This window comes from Acanthaster planci, linkage group LG09 (assembly GCF_054643075.1).
Source record: "Acanthaster planci isolate LZ-2023a linkage group LG09, COTS_SCS, whole genome shotgun sequence".
Lineage (NCBI taxonomy): Eukaryota > Metazoa > Echinodermata > Asteroidea > Valvatida > Acanthasteridae > Acanthaster > Acanthaster planci.
The window spans coordinates 19737363-19757631 of record NC_141785.1 but is presented as its reverse complement, the minus strand read 5'-3'; the positions used below and the strand labels follow the sequence as shown (position 1 = coordinate 19757631).

At 41.8% G+C, this 20269-nt stretch overlaps 1 protein-coding gene across 3 annotated transcripts in view; it reads left to right on the top strand.

Moving 5' to 3' along the window:
* Window positions 1-20269, top strand: part of LOC147798261 (oxysterols receptor LXR-alpha-like) — a 44477-nt gene that overhangs the window by 7395 nt on the left and 16813 nt on the right. The window lies entirely within an intron of this gene.

Sequence of the window (20269 nt, the reverse complement as noted above, 5' to 3'; positions counted from 1 at the left end):
TTTTCAAGATCTGTGAAAGTGAGGGGATCCAAGTGAGCTGTAGAAACAAAGTACATGCTGGGACCATTGTAGACAAGATACATGTATACCCAAACTCCAGTCTTGTCACTTGTGTGCATAATTGAAATCCCGCAAAGTGGCATCTAATCTGTAATGCCTCAATGAACACAGCAATTTTTCAGTAAATAAGACTTCAATCAAGGATGTAAGTGTTTTTGATAATTCTTGAAATTTGGTTTCTTTTTTCGTTTTCGTTTGTTGGCCTACAAGTCGAAAAACATTGAAAACTTGATTGATTGATGATGACAGAGACCTTGACGCGCAAGCCTCAGCGCTGGTCTGTGCTGGCCAGCGCTGAATGCGCATGCTGCCCTTGAATCTTAAATGTATTGATCTGTCATACAAAAGATTCCAGAGTTGGATGAACATGTATATGTACATGTACGTGGTGTTTGGCGGTGGGATTTGGTGAACATGACTTAGCAAAACTTGTGTATTAGACCAGTTGTGACTGGAGACAAAAACATGCAGAATAACGGCAGAGGTTTGTTCGGTTTCAAACCCGAGTTTCCTTCCAGCACACTGTGGGAACATACCCACCAGGCCTACGTGTAGTCTCCTCTATTCTCCATTTCAACCTTTGTTGAAGCCTACATCAGTTGAGTTCCAGTGGAGCATGAGTGTCACTAGTTTGGCTCTGACCTCGACCGACATGGTTCACCACTCCCCCCCCACCCCCTGAAATTTCAGCATGGATCCCAGAAATACGGTTACGCCTAAGTCTTTCTTTTATTTAATCTATGTCGAGAGTTGTTAAACCTCATCTTAACCAAGCTGAGGTTGCATCAGTCTTTGTAAAAACCGCCTCGTCCAATGAAATGTTGCATGTGAGAACTGAACTGAAAGAGTCTTTGGTTGGATATGGGATTTCGGATGGCATGAAAGGATTTTTCTTTAAACACAAATCAATTTTTATCTTTTTTTTAGGCCGTGAGGATAAGGGTAAATGTGCATCTTTTTCCTTTTTGATAAAGGATTTCATTTCTATTCTCCAGCTGCCCTGAGGAGTAACACAAATTTGTCGACACGGACACCTGTGACAAAATATGACAAGTTTGTGTAGAGTTGTGTGGTCTACCAGAAAGCTTTTCCTGCAAAATCACTAGTCCTTTTGTTACATACTGGTTGAGATAATTGGCCAATAAGGAGGTGTGGCCGCTCAGATTCAGTCAGTGCATTGTGAACAAAGATCACCGCTGCAACAAATGAAGTGAAACTTGTTACAACCTTGGCTCATCCATTTTGTGAACAGCGACGCTTCTCAGGCACGGCGGGAGCAGTGCCTAGAGCGAGATTGCGCTCCACACATTTCACATTGAGCAAGTTGAAGTGAGGATGATTCATGACACATCTTACACCTGTGCAGCATGTGCACTAATTTTGTAAAGTACGAATGAGCACTTCATAAATGCCGGTCGCCAAACCTCACAGGGTTCCCTGCTCTCTGCTCGTGTGACTGTCGAGGTGCTGGGACATTGTCAGCGTTTAGCCTGGTGGTTATCAAGGTCACATCAACCATCATATGCCAAATGTCAAGCACTTCAGACAAATTAAGTGTTGTTGTCATCAGTAGTAGTTCTTGAATGAACAAGGAAGTTGTACTTTTTATTGCCAATGTTGAGTGTTGTCACACTCTTAAAGATGACTATGATGATTTTGATTCGCCACGTCCAAAATCTCCTCCTATGAAAATCCATTCATTCTCTCTCCACTTTGCTTATAAATTTGCTCAAATCCTTCTTCAGAGGCCATTCTGAGATTGACAGTTCCAGCTCTGATTCTCATATTTATCCACACATGTGTTACAAAATGCACTAATTTGACTGTGGCTTTCAAGCCTTTCCTGCCCAGTAATTCCCTTGTAGCCAGCCGCCAGGCATGCAGACTCATCTTGGTCGGTTCTGATGCTATTGAAACGAAAATTACCCAATTAGGGCCTTGCCCTATCAAAACATTTTCACCAATTTTCGGCTGTAAATTCAATAACAGCTCTCATGCCAAGTACACGTCCACGCCAGCAAGTGTTTGATAGTGGTGGTATTTCATTTGGATTCTGTTCACCAACTCACTGGTTGGGACAGTAAATTGTGAAATTGGCCCTAGCGATTAACTAGGGAAAGCAAATTTACAGCCCTTTCCTTTCACAATTGACCTAGTTCTAGGAAGGGTCGGCTCTCTGGAGGGATTGCGGCCTGGCCCGCCGAGACTCGGTAAATCTAAGACTTCCATTGGGGATGCTGTTGATGTCTGTGGTCCCACGCCCGACCTTATACTCTGACTGTTTGGTTTATATGCTGTGGATCACAACAGTGCACTCTAGTGAAAGCACCAGACTAAACTAGGGTGGTTTGAGTAGTAAGAGGACACACTGGTTTTGGAGAGGTAACTCAAGAAGTTGGAAGATACAAGGACACCACAAGGCCTCCCTTCCCAATAAAAGAAGTCAAAGAAGTAGTTTGTTAAGTAAGTTTGTGTGCAGTGTCCCAGAAGCCTGAAATGAGAAACTGAAATGTAGAGATATCAGCAAGTCATGTGTTGACTATATTTTCCCATAGTTAGATTGAAAGAATTACATCGAGTAGAATATCATATTAATTTGAATTATCAGCCTCTTCTTTTGTCAAATGGAAAACTGAGCCATCAGGTAATGTCCATTAGGTTATGTAGAGTACAGGGTCATCCCAAGCCAACATTTGCTTTGGAATGCCCAGTGTACTTGTCGAGTGCATCAAACACCCACTGTAATTCCCCCCCCCCTTTCATTCTGGAAAATTCAATCTCTGCTATTGGGTGTACCACAGTAGTTTGACCTCACGGCTATCCACCCTGCAACGCGACAGCAGTGGGCTTGTTGAATGTCTAGCTATAGAACCACATTCTCTACCTTAGCCTCAATACCAACTTGTCTGTATCGTGTGTATAGGCCTACGTCAGAAGTGACCCACCGGCGACCCCCACGCCTTGTGTAGAATTTGACCCCTGACCCCCTGGTGATATGCAAATGAGTCTGTTGGATGTTGTTGGCAGGCTGCCTGAGGCGCAGGTCTATTTTTTTTTTTTTTTGGTCCCTTTCTTGGTCTTTCTTTCCCCTGGACTTTCTTTCTCTTTTCCCCCTCATCTCCTTCAGCGTGCCACGGTGATGTTTGTCTAGGGTGGTCGATCTGGCTAGTGTGTTAGTAGGTTAGCTGGCTTAGTGAATGGCCAGACAAGGCTTTGTGCGGCGAGAGCCAGCAGTCCCCGAATGAAAACAGCACTGATTCTTTTGCGTTATCCCGCTAGTCTGTTGAGTTTTCAGCCCTGGAGTTCTCCTGTGGGTATTCATGTTGACTGTGCCAATAGTTTTTTTTTTTTTTTTTTTTTGAAAGGGAAATTTTACGGGACCACTTCATAGGTTTTGATTAGTGCTTGGAGTGCTGCTTTTTTTTTCCCCATGGTGGACAATTTTTTAGGCAGGATTAATGCAGTCCAAATAACAAAAACAGAACTGTCCCTTTCTTTTTTGTGTAGGAGGAAATCTCAAAGTCTCATCTGTAACAGGTGTAAACCAGAGAGAATTGTGATTAAAAACGAAAAGAGTGGTTTCCCTGTATTTGTTCACATTCGTATTCCATCAAAACTTTTTTTTTCATCAGTTCCACTTGTTGATCACTGAAGAGGTACATGCACACACACACGTAGTTGTCTTTAACATTCAGTGATTAATCAAACAGTGAGCATCTGTGAAGATTCAATATTGAACCATATACATGTGAAGGATTAAACACGGAGATCGCTTGTATTTATCAAACTGTTCTGCAGAAATATAAAATGTAAATGGTTTGAACTCATTAAAAATTTATAAAGTTATTTAAAATTTCAATTCTTTAAAAATGCCCCTTTTTTAATCATGAAAGATTGCTGCTTTCTTACAGTAGTTATTCTCGGAAGACTTTTTTAAAGTCAGGTGTCAGATCAAATATGCAAGAATTTGAGAGAGACTTTCAATTTTTTTTTGGGGGGGGGAGAATGATTTTAAAACAGTATTTGTGAAAACAAAACAGCTGGAGGCCATTGTAATTGATGTATACGTGGATTTCCACCTCCCAGTTCGTAACTGACCTTCAAGGTACGCTGTCCCAGCCTCAACCTACATGTAACTTCCCTCCAGGGCATAAACTGGTATCGATACTGCCGAAAACCCTACTTTTTTTCCTGTCCCCTTCTTCGGATTCGGAGGGGGATGTTTTTGTCGGCAGGGCCGGCAAACACTGGGGGGCATGGAGGGAATTACTTTCCTGACAGACAGCATCCGCTGTCAGAGCTGAGAAGTTGCAGGGATAGATTTAATTTGTCTTCAAAAGAAATTTTAAAAAACGCAGGATCAGACCAGAAATCTGAAGAGCAAGAACAAAACACAGACATTGCTTACTTCATCACGGTGCATTTTGATAGCACCATTGGGGAGGGATGGTAAAAATCACACCTGTGTGATGTAGTCAAAAGGACAGTGGCCATAGAAAGGAAACAGAAACATTACAACTGCTGTCTACCAACAAGTTAGTGTTTTGTTTCAGTTACTGTGAACTGACGGAGGAAGTGTAAGAATAATACATTCAACACCATAGTAACAGTTGCATATATTGTTATGTCTGGGATAATCTGGTAAAAAGTTTATTTTTTCATTGTGTTATTGGGTCAGAAATGATACTAACCTCATACGAGGCATTACCCCCCCCCGGAAATCAATGTTACCAGTATCAAACGACATAACTTAAAGTAGGTAAACTCAAATACATTAGAAATGGGTGCTCTTAATGTTATCCATGGCACGGTGGGCAAGGGCTTATAATGGAATCATGCATGATGAAGGGCTTTCCTTTGCTTCTCCCCTTCCTCTGTGAATTAAAGCAATCTTTGTATCACTGATCCAAAGTTAATTGTCTTTGATAATAAAGAGTCCAGGCAGCAGTGAGAAATGATGGTAGTGTAAGATTTCTGTGCTTTCATGGGGGGGGAAACAAAAAATATCAGAGGCCGTAACGAGCGTGTGTCAGGGCCAGCGAACAGGCGGCCATTGTCCCTCGGCCTTTTATAGCCAGGTAATAAAGCGAAACTGACAAGGAGAGAGCCGGGTATGGCTGTGCCCGTCACTTGCTACATCCGGCAGTTTGGACATGGCTCTGTGTGGCTTTTGAGTTGGAAAAAAGGGTGCGGAAATCTTGTGGATGCTCTCAACCTACCTTCCTCTTCACTACCCACCTATGAACGAGGGGAAAAAAGAACTTTGGATGGCAGAACTCCAATGGCGCGGTATTACGCCATGGGCAATTTGATTGTAAAAAGCTGAAAGCTGGAGCCAGGGGATGGGAATCACTGCTAATTTCTGTTGACGCCAAGGATAAAAGTACAGAGTGAGAAAGTTCATAAGAGGGGTGTTATAAGGAATTTCCACACTTTTCCGAGGTCTCTTCATTTTCTTGTCGGCTTTCAGTGGCTGTCCATTTTCTGGTCCTCATGAGGGGATCTAACTCATTAGATATTTTTAAGTCATAGTCTCCCTTTGTTTTCCGTCGCATTAGGGATTTTGCCTGGTTTAATATTGCATGAGGTTGGCCGTATGTCATGCCTTGCTTTTGCATAGTGCTCACTCCTGATTCCATCTCATTTATCATGTGATGTAATAGAATCCTCATTTTTCTTTTAAGAAAAACTGTGATTAATCCTTGGTCTCATTTCCACTAAATTGCACTTTTAACCTGCACCAGTAATGTAGTGCCTCAACCTATGGAATGAACAGTGCAATATCTCTCACCATTGAAAAATTCTTCCTGATTTGTGACAGTTGATGAAGTTATCATTTGACAGAAGAACAACTACTTACGATTGCAGCATAACAGCACTTTACTCCCCCCCCATCTCCATGTCATTAAACTTATTGGCAATTTTCCGGCTTTCCACGAACTTTGGCTGATCAGTGGTACACGTAAGGATCACTTACTATTACTGAGATACCGGAACAGTTGCTGTCAGTGCGTCAGAGCATACTAACTTCCTGGAGTCATTTGTCAGGATTGCTTGTCGGCTTGACAGTGGGTTGAAGTCCGGTATCCAGTTGTGTGGAAGCCTTCGTAGGCTGTCCTTTGTCCTTTTTTTTTCCCCTTTTCCAGATAAACCAATGTATTGTCTGTACAGAGTACTTTCTTTAGGTGCCAAGTTCAACATGTGTTGCACTATTAAAAGCCCAGAGTAGCAGGTGTCTTGTGTTTGTGGGGACATTCCATGTCCACAGAGCATCTGTACATGTACTTCGATGTCGGAAGGTGGAGGGTTCAACTCCAACCTCTGGTTTTATCTTAGAATTCCCTTAGCCGAATAATCTTGCTAGCAGTACTTTGGCTTACTTATATACTTTGGCTTTGCCACCCATGAGTAGGAAGTGATTTCATGAATAAGAAATCCCTTGATGTAGTGCAGATGTTAAATGTTGCTCAGGGAAGTATCAGTACTGGAAAGGCACAGTGTCAGAATGTTGGATTGGTGCAGATTTTGCCAGAACGGATTTGTTTTACAGTGCCTGTCATGTCTGCCAACAGTTATTCAGTCACCTCAGGAAACCAACAACAGGGATCTCGGTTTCCTTTTTTGTGCTGTGTACAAAAGATTGCTATTTAAACACTTCGCTAGAGTGATGGAAGTGTCATATAACTATATGAACACATACATTGTAGGCGTATGTACATGTACAATATACATATATACGGTGGAACACTGCGATAACGAACACAATGGGGTCCACGCGAAATGTTCGGTACAGCGGTCATTCAGTATAGCGAAATTTACCTCCGAACATTTTGTTGCCATGTTGAATTACGCCCTCTCTTGTCTAACTGAAGTGCACCCTCTTGTGGTACTATGGTTCACTTTTTCTGTGATGTTTTGCCGTTGCATTCCATTTGTGGTTTCTGAAATGTATTTGTTAAAACTGTTTTTGTTTTTATTAAATCTTGAGTTACAAAATTAATTTCAAGTTTATCCTAAACGTTGTGAAGCTACCACTCAGGATCAATCTCTGATGCATGCTGTGTGGCGAATCTCGGTGGCTTGTGTATCAGCGGCGCCCTCTTTAGACCAATGTTAGTGCATTGCCACAGTGCGTGTGGGTTTTTCTTCCGCACCCGATCATAGGGAGTCGCAAAACCAGTGTCCATTCAATACCGTCATGCGTGAAGGTTGACAGCTTTCACTGAGATCTGTTTCTATTACGTTTTGGTTTTCTTGAGATTTTTAATGTGGCAACTTGATATTGAACTGAAGACTTACACTAATGTACAATGTGTTCCACAATCCTTTTTCTGTTCTGTGCCCCTTCGTCTGTTGCTTTTCACAAAATAATGAACAAAAAAAGTGTGTAATTAAAATTGTTTATTATTGTGATAGTTCGCTATATAGAATGACAGATACACGGTAATTGAAGTGCGCTGCATGTTTAAACAACTCCAAGCTCGCTTTGATGCCATCAAACAGCGCATTTTTCAGTCTTCCTTCCACTTCTTCAGGGTCAAACAGAGCACGGATTACAGTCTGGCAAATGGTGGCTTGTTAGCCTTGAACTTCAGGAGAAAGAGGCAGACGGTCCCCAGGGTCTGAGTTGGAGAAACCTTTCCCTTGTAAATAACCCTCAGTATTTGTACAGATAGCCAGGACTGATTGACTTGGCCCATTCCAGAAGCAGACTTGTATATGGGAGTGCAGACGGCCAGAGTTCTCCTTGGCAGGAGAACCCCTATAGGACCCCTACACGATTCCCCTACAGGGATCTTGCCATGTTGCATTTTCTTTCATTTCTTGTTTTTGGCTTGTGGGCAGAATCAGAGTATTTGCTAAACAGAAAGATTTCCAACTAGAACACTCGGCCGTTCATTTATAATGCAAGGGAGGGATCTATCTTGCTATGAGCTTGGTGAGACCCGTCTCACTGAGATGCAACTGTGTTAGAGGTGGGGAGAGATTTGATGTGGACATTGGACAAGCATCATTGCTGCTCTGTCAAGCTGTCAAATTTCACAGATCGTTATTAAACCTCGTTCCAAAGTACAGAGACCCCAATGATTCCCCCCCTCCCTTTTTTTTTGACAAACACCGCTGTTTTAAATGCCTTACTGTTGATACAACAATCAAAATGTGTGATTCATCTCTCTGTTTGGTGAAATGAAAAGCGATGGCTTAAAGGCTGTGTTGCTGGAATATCCAAGATTTGATTAATGGACAATTGCATACCCCCATGAATAATGAACAGTCATGCCCCACACAACTGTGAGACGACAGCACTCTGCTTCTCAATAGCTTCAATCTGTATTCTTCCTTCCCCCCCCCCCCGAAAAATTATGTCAGCTGTGCTCTTGGTGCATCTGGCGTTTTCTTTTTGCTTGGGTACACATTACGACATTGTCCATGTCTGGTGGCCTGTTTGAAAAGTCCGAAACATCAGCCTGCTTTTTTTTTTTTGTAAGTTTGGTACCACGTATTGTATTGGGGCAGCCCAAGGGAATTTTTGGAGTACAAAAACCAAACCTGATGGCCCAGAGTTGTCACATGCACGATTATGCGCGCCACAACCAAAAAAAAAATAATAATAATTGAAAAGGAGAGAGAGAAGATGTGTGCATCTGGTTCTGGTGGATCCTGCTCTGAGCGTGGGTTGCCTGCACTTTGGAGACAAGTTGCTGGCGTTAAAATGAACTCTTTGTAGCCTTGGCGGCTTCAATTAATCAAGAGAGGATTGTCGGTTGATTTCAATAATTGATCACATTCGGAACAGGAAGAAAAAAAGAACAGACAGTTCCATGAATGCGACACTCCTCACTTATGCACGCCTACCTTCCCTTTTCATTTTTAAAACATTTATGCAATTCTGCCGTCCGCCTCACAATTGCGAACACACTCATCTGTGATTCTCCATTACTGTTATACTTCCCTTGTAATCAGTGGATCAGTGCCATTCACTTTTCATATCAGCGCACGCCACGATTTTATGCATCTTGCAAATGCTGGAGGGAAACTGGCTTTTGTTCTGTTCTTAGCGAGTGATTGTACTCTGCAGCATGCTTGCTTGTCGCCACTCACGTCTGTTGTTTAAAGGTCCATACAGTGCACGTTTCGTCGTAGTGCAACCCTTGGAAATGCACCTCGTTGGTTCAAATTACCCCTCTTTCATATTTTCGCTTTCCTATTTTAAAAGGTACTTTGATGCCGTTTTTATTTGATGCTGATGCAGGGTTCCACATGCATGAGCAAAACTGCGATGTTATCTCGGGGAAGAAAGTCTCAATACTGCATTTATTTCTTTGCAAAAAACTGCTGGAATTTCTTTGATGATTGATTGTTGTGTAAAGTGTATGACAGTAAGCCAGTGAGCGACCCTTTCTGAGAAACGTTATCGGTGAGAGGATTTGGGGATCCCAGTTTGATCACATATAAACTTGAAGCGTCTTCCCTGAATGACATCACAGCAGCTGTGCCCTCTGTTGTTTAATAAACATACACAATGTTAAATGTTAAAAAAAATTCAAAGTGTTTTCAAAAATGTTTATACACATCACTCCAAAAGGATGTCAAATTGTTTTCATTCTCTGAAGAAGAGCATAAAGATTGTTTTCTCTGATTGCTGATGTAGCCTGACTACTTGTACATCTGGCTCTTTCAACTAATGATTTATTACACCTGCCTCAACAGATCAACCCATACATACATGTATATATGTGCTACATGTACACATAACTGATATTACAGTCAATGGTCTGTAAAGAACTATGACAGTTGCTGGAAAAAAACAAGAAATGTTTCTCAACAAAATCAGTGTTGTTAATCAAAAACAAAGATGAAAATGAAGGGGGCGATTTCTCAGGCTTTTTCTGGATGTCGGGAAACATTAGAGTGGACTTTGGAGGTTTGTGAATTTCCCTCAGATTGCACCTCCGCCTTGACTTGATAGCCATTTGAGAAGGAAGTTATGCCCTTTTATACCCAGAAGAGCTGCAGTGTTTTACGGATGCCATTTTACTTTCCCTCCCCTGGCTCCACAATGTTACGTTGATTTCTCAGTCTTAGTACCTATGAAAAAAAATTCCCAAATCTTTGCAATTTCCACTGCAACACAGGTTTACATTTTTTTTTTCATGAAAGGAATCAAACATAACCATTTCTGCAATGCAGATTTCAGCTCCAAATGCCGTCCTGTGTACAGCAGGAGGGGAAAAAAGGAACACGCCCAGCACTTGGCCAAAAAAGGTAGCAAAACTTCACCGTTGCAAAACATGTTCAGAGCACATCAAATGAAAGAATGGCACATTTAATGTAAAAACACAGGAACAGCCATCCAAGCCCAACGTTATTGGCTAGAGCTTTTAGACCGGAAAAAAAATCAGCAGCGGGTACTAAAAAGAGAAGGGAGAAAACAAGTATGCTTGTGACTGTTCAACAGACTGGCTGCACATTCACCCAGATTGAGGGTACAGTGCTTTGGAAGTGACCTGTATAATCACAGCCTAAGGGGACAGCAGAAGAGAAGGAAAAAATCTAGACACAGGTATTAGGGAGCCCTGTGGCTACATGCTCACTCCACAGACATTTTTTTTTTTACCTCAGCCATGAAAGAAGTACGCTGAACTCTTTTGTTAGTCTCTGCCCTGGATTGGAGAGACTGTAAAAGGGGGAATTCTCTGCTGGTCTAGGCCCGGACCCTGTGAATGAACCTGTCACAATTTTGGAAGAGAACCAGTGTTTTATTGTAGAAATCTAACAAAGTCAATTTTTTTTTTCCTTTTTCTTCCCAGTGTGTACTATGTTTTTGGTTCAGGTTTTTATATATTTCAGATGCAGCGATGACATTCTTAATGATGTTGCTAGATTGTTGATGAAAACAAAATTACTGCATAATTTACTTATCTGAGAGAATTCTGCCCACTTTGCATTCTGCAATGCTTCACAATAGTTCACCGTACTATGCTTGTGGCGAGCAAATTAAAAAAAAAACCTTTTCTTATGGAGTGAGGAGATTAGCCACAGCAATAATACCAAGTGCAGGAAATTCTGTGGCATAGGTCTTGTGGCATGCAGTGGACACAGCAGACAACTGTGCGATGTTTGCATGAAAAAAGATGATTAATTATGAAGAAACTGGAACTTAGCCATGAGGTTAACGTGATTTTCAGAAAGGAAGTCTTTTGTTGGCTTCTTTTCTGTTGGATCTACCTGTAGTCTGATCTGTACTCCTATGTGCCATACCAAGTACAAATTTTTTTGGATGAAGAAAAAAAATCATTTAAAGGACCTCTGGTGCCCTATGAACCTTTCCCTTGATATGTAGGACTAGGTGTTGATGTACATGTTTAAGAGTTGGGACAGAGCATTGAGCAGAAAGCCCCTGGGGTCCCATTGAACCTGTTCAAGAACTGAGTATGAAGTTTTGGGGGGGTTTTTTGGTCTTGGGTTCTATTTATTAGGGGATTGGATTGAGGAGAACACCCTTCCTACACGTGAGTTGGGTCAAGCATCAAACTTTTGATCTGCTTGATTGTTGTGATTTGTTGGCTTGAGGAAATCGGATCAGAGGTACTGAACTATGAAGAAATATGTGAACATTTTCAAATCTGAACTCAGTTATAGACAAAGGAGGAAGAACAGTTGATATCACTCAACCTAATCTATATATGTATATATATATATATATATATATCTCGGCCTGGGTGGGATTTGACCCCTGATCATAGAGGATGAAGGTTTGGGAAGTACCAGTGTGCCAACCTGATTTCCAGATCTTCTTAGATCATCATATGAGGTTCAGCTAAACTTGTCAAACTAGGCCCAAAAAATACCTCTGATGGATAGGCTGTGGTACAGTGCAGGTGGTAGCTAGGTTGATGTGACCAGTTGTAACTTTCCTCCCCTAAAACAAAGAATCAAATCACTTTCATTTCCAAAAAGGGGGGGAGCTTTTTTGGAAATTAGATTTTTTTTAATGCTGCAGTATTTTGACTTCTTTTTCATTGCCCTATTGCTCTTGCTGCATATTGCACCGGTGCACTTTCTCCAGAAACTCAACCAAAGAAAAACAAGTCTAGATACTCGTGCTAGATCTCCCCTCTTTCCTCACATCCAAAGCATCATCAATTCCTCCCTATTTTTTATTCTGGGTCGTGTCCCAGTTTCTATCTACTCCGAGTTCCAGTTGCCTAGATTTTTTTTGTTTAATTCCTTTCCCCCTTCTTCCATATTTTTTTCCTCCCGAATCAATCTCGAACTGCCTGTCTCTTGTTTGTCTGCCTTTCCGTCCGTCGTCGCTGCCGTGCTTGTCCTGTGCCAAAGCCCAGGGTTTTCGGGGTAATTCTGTTGCTTTGGAAAGCGACGCTTTTCACCATTGCGACCCAATTGTCCTGAATTCCTGCTGATGACGATGATCAAGTCTTTTGGCTGTACATTCACACCCTTTGCCTCTAAATCATTCCGCCCTGTCTGTGGCCGGTCAAAATTGCCTGACTGAACTCAGTTGGAGGATGTATTAAACCCCTGACAGATTTTTGAAGGATGGACGAAAGATTTCCATTCTACAGTCCCAAACATTTTCCCCCCTTCCGATTCCAGTTACTGCGTTGTCATCCCAGAATTGTTGAAGTGAAGTTTCCCCCTTGTTTTGATTCCATCATAAACACCGACACTGAATGGAGACTCCTTCAACAGGAGGGTTTAGAGCACGAAAAGCAAGAGTGTAATCCAATAAATTTGCCTAAATTGTGCATGTTCAATGGACAGTGTTACCATGAAAACCCCTGTTGCATCATTTACTTCTCTGTGCCATTCTTTCTCTTTTGCAACTTTCATTTTCTCATCTGTCACATTTGCTTATAAGCCTCACATGATGAACATGTACAGACAATTTCAGTAAATCTATCAAAATCTATTCTTAATTTCTTGATCCATCCTGTGAGTCATTTTCCACCATTTCAGAGAGACAAGAAATACCTTTCTCTATTCTTTTTTGACTTTGTTTCATTCTTTCAACCCGTGTAGAATGGAATTTTTCAGCGTTTCCTTCTTTCAGTCTGACCCGGGTGGTGATAACTTGATCTAAGCAGGCGAGGCATCGCATCTGCCTCAGTGAATCGGGGGGCTTCCACATCTGACAAGGTTGACACAGTATTGTCAGGCCGTCTGCAAGCCCATTGAACAAACGGATCTGCATTACATGGCCTGTCCAGCACAGGAAGCAGGAGACCGTGTTGGACGGTGTAAAGCTACAAGTGCAGGCGTGTGCCGTGAACCAAGAGTGACTCCCGAGCAGCTCCGGGCTGGCTTGCCAAATGTTTGCCTGAACAGTGCAAGGACGCCGCGGACAGTGCGTTCAACCAAAAAAAAAATATTTGCTCATCATGCATGGACTGGGATTCACATGAGTCTTCGTGATGAAAAGAAAGCATAGTCTCGTTCTGCCCTTTCAGGACGTTGTCAAGAGCTCACAAAGGCAATCGTTCTAATTTGTGGAGATGTCCATGTGTCAACTAACCAAGCGTGACATTGTCGTCACCGTGGTTGGGTATTGTCAGTGGTACTTGCTGAAGTTATTTAATGTGATAGAAAAGAAAATCCGGACAATGTAAGTGTGTTCTGTGCTCCATTTGAATTAGCTAGAAAGCAAACTCGTCAGGTTAATGGCTAGAAGACAGTTGTGTCCAATTTTTAGTAATAGGCCTTTGTGCATGTAAATGTATGCGTAGACGTAGACTGTGAGACCTTCACATTTTGGGGCTGTATCTTCAGTATCTTCTTGCTCCAAGAGGGGCTTCAGTGCTTTCATAGGTGCCCGTGATGTTTTCCCCATCTGCAGCAGCATTTGCAGCTGGCCTCATGGTGGCGCCATCACTTACCACCATCAACTGCACAGTGTGCAAGGATGTTGAAGTGAGGAATTTTTCATCTCCGCCTTCCAACATTATTTTGTGAACACCAGAGTCATTTTTGTTTTGAAAAAGATTTTTGTTTGCTATGAACGTACATCTGCTACGTCACACCGCGTTATTTTTATTTTCTTTAGAGAACAAATGTGACATGTGAATTGACACACACACATGTGCATGGTGTATTTGTTCCAAAGCTGCCATTTCCAAACAGTAAGCCTACTCCAGTGTTGAATACAACACTGGACCAATCAGAGATTGGCTTCTAAATAGATTTTTTTTCATCAACCAGTCAGCAGTAGTCTAGTTAACCAGCGTGGACGTAGTTGCCGTCTATTTTTGTCTTCTTTTATGCATGCATTTGAGGCTGTATGGTTACTGTCATCGTTTGTACCCCCATAATTTTCCTCAAAAATCAAAGCTCTGCAGATATTCAACATGATGTCAATTCCATCTACTGAGGTATGTCAAAAATATATTTCTTCCTTTTTTAGGAACCAGGTCCATAGTTAGTCTTCAAACCAGAGTGCTTGACTGAAGGAAACACCTACATATTAGGGAGGGAAACTGAATACAATTTGAAACAGCTGGAAAAGAGGTTACAAATATCCAATCAGAAAGAACTGTAACATGCAGTTTGCCTGCAAGTTACTGTCAAATTAATTTGCCCTCGATTTTCTTTGCAGGGTTACTCATTTGAGTGATTGATAACATGGCTTGGCATTGCAAGAAACTAAATTTCTCATTTTTCTGGCCACATGGCTGCTTTCACCTTCTGCTGAGAAACGCTGTTTCTAACTTTACTGGCCATTTCTGAAGTTATTTAAAAAGGGCCTCCTCACTCCCGCCTTCTTTCACTCCCAGATAATTAATTATCAATTATCTCCTGCTTTCAAAAGACCAGGTTATTCCACTCCACAAGAGGGGTGATGGGTGGCCCAGAACCATCGTGATGATCCCAAGAGAGTTTTCCTTTAACTTTTTAAAATCTCAAGATGCTGCTTTGGGAGAACATGTGAAACAAGGACTCTTTGTTCCCTGATAGGTGCGCGCTATCGATCGGAGGCCCAACCCTGAAGTGAAGAAGTAAAATTCTGGTCCGGGCTATAATCCACCCACTAGCTTACAAACAGTTCAGCCCAATAAGAGTGGGATAAAAAGGAGGGGGAGGCGGAGCTTGGATTCAATTGTTACCTAACGGCCCCCCTTTTTTCTCCCAGATTACCTCGTGACAATAGAGGTTATTCTGCGTAGCTGTCAAGAGGTGAGGGAATCAATTATTCCCAGGTGGAGAACAGTAGCATCTTTTTCCCCTCTCTTTCCGAGGGTGGCTTTCTTCAGTTTTGTTTGGGCGAAACCTGGGAATTGGCGTCCCCGTGAATGGTCCCCAAACCCTTTGATGACCCTGTTTTGGTGGTGCCTGCCTCAGGACAGAAGTGTCGTTACATACCAAATTTAGTTATGTGTTGTTTTGTTCTGGTTGGGGGGACTGGGAAAGAATGTAAGCTTGTCAAGCAGAGTCTCTGATCTGCAGTTCATTGAACTGAAGATTGCACTGCAAGATGGTTAGTTTATTGGGAAGCTAGTCTTTTAAGTCAGCCGACTGTATGTAACCTGGCTATGTGCAGCCCTTGCTGTTGGCCATTTCATTGTTGACTTACAGTATCAGATGGAATTCACCAATTCAGAGACACACACAGGCACTGGGATAGTCCGCTCAAGGAGTTTGCTCACGTAAGGGCTACACTTGTTTGAACCTACACCTTCCTGTCCTTCAGCTAAGTTTGGGCTTAACATCTGCTTCGAGAGTGGGCTGACTATGTAAGAAAAACATCTCGATGCAATTCACAGCAGCACTACATGTAATGCTGTTCTCCTGGTGCAGTTTGCTTACTTGCACTCTGTCAAGGATTTCCCATCCCTCCTGAGAAACTTACTCTGGTTAAAAGTCGTGATAGGGAAGTTATGTGACGGTTTACTTATGGAACCTTAGTGGAGGCAGTGAGGTCTGTTTGACGCGGTGCACCCTCAGAATTGAGAGTAGGAAACAGAGGTTAAAGGTGGAGAGCTTGAGCGATCCTGCCCACGTAGCACATCCGGGAGAAGAAGACAGCAACATTGATCTCTCACATCAATCAATCTCATCAGGACGATGAGAACCCCATCACAAATTGTTGGATTACATGACAGCGCACATGCATGTGCCAGCCTGGCGAGATTAAGCGAAGACGTAAATTGCTTGTGGAGACTACTGTTCCCCTACATTCGCTGTGCATCTTCCCCAACCCCCATGACCAATTCATCTTGTTCGTCATCACAAACAATGGCCAGGATTTCTGCATGTCTGCCAGCCTTGGGGAGGCATTTTACGAGTGTTTCAGTAATAGATTATGAATCGTCGTAGCCGCTGACTAGTTCAACCAAACGCTGCATTGAACACACAACTCTGCTGCCATCATGTGGAACATGCCCTCATCAAGCAGTAGGTGGTTTGGTGAGTACAGGTTAAGTCAATTTGGATAGTCCCTGATTGGTCAGTGCTTTAAATACCTCGTTTTGGAAAGCTGTTGTGATGCAGTTCCGAACATGTCTTCTGGACAGTTTCTTAAATATGCTTTTCCATCGGTAGTAATACTCTGAGGTCCTTGCTGACATATTAAATTTTGTTTTAAAATAATTTACATTTCACATCAAGGTACATAAATTGTTATTGGTACTAATTATCCAACTGTTTAGATGATAGAAGATTGTGAAGATAAATGAAGATGGAATGAATCCAAATACGTAATTGAAAATGCTTTTATCTAAATGATTTTTTAAGAATTAATCTTTCTCAAATTTGATACAAATTTCATGGAAGTTTTTGGATGTTTTGATTGGGAAATGCAGTGCATGTTGATTCATGTTTCTCATATTCCACATGCAGTTATGAATTCTGCTCTTCATTCCATTTTCCAGAGGGGTTTTATTTTCGTTACATTCTCAAAAGCTCACTGAGACATGAATGAAGCTTGGAAACAGCTTGTGGCCAGAGCTAGCAGAGGGCAATTCAGAACTGAAACACAAGCCTGGAAGGACCCAGGAAATTTGAGCCTCGCTCATGAGCTGAATTCATTTGAAATCCGTGTTGACTTAACGTGAGCCCCTTTTCCTTCAAAATACAACTCCTGTGACGCAATTTTTCCCCTCTTTTCTGCTGATGCTGCATGCTGTGCTGGCTACAGAAACATTCCTTAGTATTCCCCCTCCCCTTTTTTTCTTCTTCTTTTTTTTTTTTTTCACAAGCCGTACATGTGAAGAAGTCTTCTGAACACAAGGAGCTCGTCTCGTCATATCGATGACAATAGCTGGTCAGACAAGATCGATACAGGTCGGGGCTAGACTAATTGGTCTTTAGGCCTTACCTGCCTTTGTGACGCTCACTTTAAGCTCATTGATAATTGATGTGGCTGGGCAAGTGGTTGGATCTATATTTTCAATTTTGGGGACAGGTTTTGAAGTTTGTAAAGATCCCTCCCGCCCTCTCAAATTACGTCTGATGAGAATCAACAACGTCATACTACTTAATTTCTTCTCCTTTTGTCTGGAAATTGCTTTTTGTACAGATTTGTGACCAATCAATTAAAATCCACGGAGTATTGGAAATTCTTTTTTTTTTTTTCATGAGAGAAATGCCTTACTGTTTTTGTTCAACATCAGTACTTTGAATTAATTTCATTAACAATTTTTTACAAGTTAAGATACAATATATAGTGTATTCACGTGTACAAAGGGCAATTTCAAAGCATATATGTAGTTAGGATTTTAAAAAAGCTCATGAATCAAATTAACCATTCATTCAGGAGATTCAAAACAAAAAAGTGGAAATTTCTTGGGTTTGAATAAGATGATTGTCTGCAAAGGTAGACACCCACTGAAACAGCCCCCAAACAGTCATGGAATATACTTGTTGTCTTTCAATAAATATACCAGCTACTTGTTCAAAATACAAAAGAGAGGATTATTTATCCACAGAGCATAAAGACACAAATTATTGAGCAACTTACAGGTTACCTTGTAGCAAAAAGTTCTCACAGAAACCATGGATTCTGGCATTTTTATTGGTGTACAATGCTCTGGTCAGTGCCAGAGGGGCATGATGTCAAACCGCAAAACATTTTTAGTCTGGCAGCTGTGTGGAAATTGAAGCTGGAGTCACTAATGGCTTTGCACGGTGTTTGGATGCTGGTGAAAATACAATTTAGCACTCAGCCACATTTCAGCTCATTTTGATGACATACCATGAATTTGCCCATCTTCCAAGTTGTAGTTCAGTACATCGTGCTCAATTTGCCAAATATGTGATTATGTGTGTCTGTTAAACTCTTGCTTCATCCGGGGAAAATACTCATGCAATAATTTTCAGGCTGGCCTTCACACATTTCTCCCTGGTTGGTGGTTTTTTCTTGAAGAGAGTTCTTAAGCTGCCCCCAAGCCCTGTATGGGCTACTTAAAAACCTCTTAAACAAGAAAAAAAGTTTCTCTCTTTTTTGCTTTCTTTCTTTTCTGTGGAGACCAAGGACGGCACTCAGCAATTAGCTGTGATTCACTCGGCAGCAATTTGGACCTTTCGAGAAAATGGGGAAAATTCTTGTCCCCAGACCCTGCCGCACAATGGGAGAAACTGCGGCCACTTATCCATGGTTCAGAGCTTTGGGAATTACATTATGACTAGACAGAACAGACCAGCCAAAGGAAAAAAGATGGGGAAAAAGCATGAAAAGTAACTTCAACAGGAGCTAAAAGTGAAAGAATATGTGCTAAAGATTTTTCCTGACAATCAGAACTTTACTTTGTATTTTGATTTTAGTATTTGAAGAGCCTGTAATTAGCTTTGGGAATAATCACAACTCTCACTGGTTATCACATTCCTTTTTCTCAGACATGACTACAGGACTTGTAGCATTCAGATTGCAATAATTGGAAGCATTCGGAGAGCACCGCTTCTAGCTGAAAGGAAAGCGCTCTTTCAAGCCATAAAATTGAGCCCTTTCTCCCCATTGCCACATACATGTATGTTGGAGTTTTACCACACACAGACCCGCTTATCTCCCAGTCCCTCTTTATAAGTCATCTGTACCATCAGTCATGATATCCCTTCAGACTACCACAAGTACATGAACATAGACTTTACCATTAGTGAAAGGAAAGACTTTTTCCCCTGTGAAAGGTGGAAACTGTTGACAAAACTACTGGAAATCTTGCCCAAGTGTTTTCATTTTTGCACAGTTTGGCATACATGTGATAGGGTTCTTGTATGCGCATGCGGTTTTGGATGGCATAGTACATACATGTAGCTACACAGACTTCAGTATTTTTAACCTGACCTTTCGGATGCTTCCAAATCTGTCAGGAGGGTTGGGAAGATTTTGCAGGATCGAGGAAGGCAGAGCTCAGCCTTAAATACATTCCTTGCGGCTTGACGCCCACTGAAGCTTACAGTTGGAAGAAAGTGAAGGATTTCGGACATTTAGGACAGCTTCCCAGCAAAAAAGTGACCCATAATTAATTAAAGCGGAGTAATACACAGTCTGTTACATTGATGTCACATTTGAGTACCAACTGTGTTTATGACCGAGCAAAATTTTAGGCGACCTACCAGGCAAACTCTCAGACCTAAAGAAGATGAATTCTGTTTTAATTTTGCTGGACTGGCTGGGGAACACATGTTTCTGTTTTCAGATCTTGGATCTGCTTGTTTCAGAAGATATCATACCTTGGAAACTGCCAGATGTAGGTCCTTCAAGAAGTTTCTATTAGAAGAAGGAGTGCCATCCTACAGATCCCTAAAGCTGACAGGCTTATCAGCCAGTTATATTCAGCTGCTATTAGTGAGGTTGGGATTGTTCACTCTTCCACCCAAAAAAGTTGCGTTACATAACAGCATACAAGGGCCTGGCCAGAATAGAGGCAGACATAAAAGGATTTCCAATTGTCTGGCCTGAGCCCCAATATCTCTATCCCATTGGAGCCAATGTTTGCACTAATTACTTTTGTGCTGAGGGATCCGCTCAACATTTTGCCCACACAGATGGGCAATTTTGTAGATGGGTTATTGGGTAAAGCCCTTCACGTTTTTTTCATAAGCCGGAGAGGAAAAATTTCTCGTCCATTTTTTTCTTGCCATTTTTATGGTAGGAACTCAATTTGCCTGTCCCATCTACCACCCTGTGCTTGGCTAATGACAAAATGAGATCTGCCACCTGCTGCTTGTGGCACAGTGATAGTAGTTCAGGTAATGA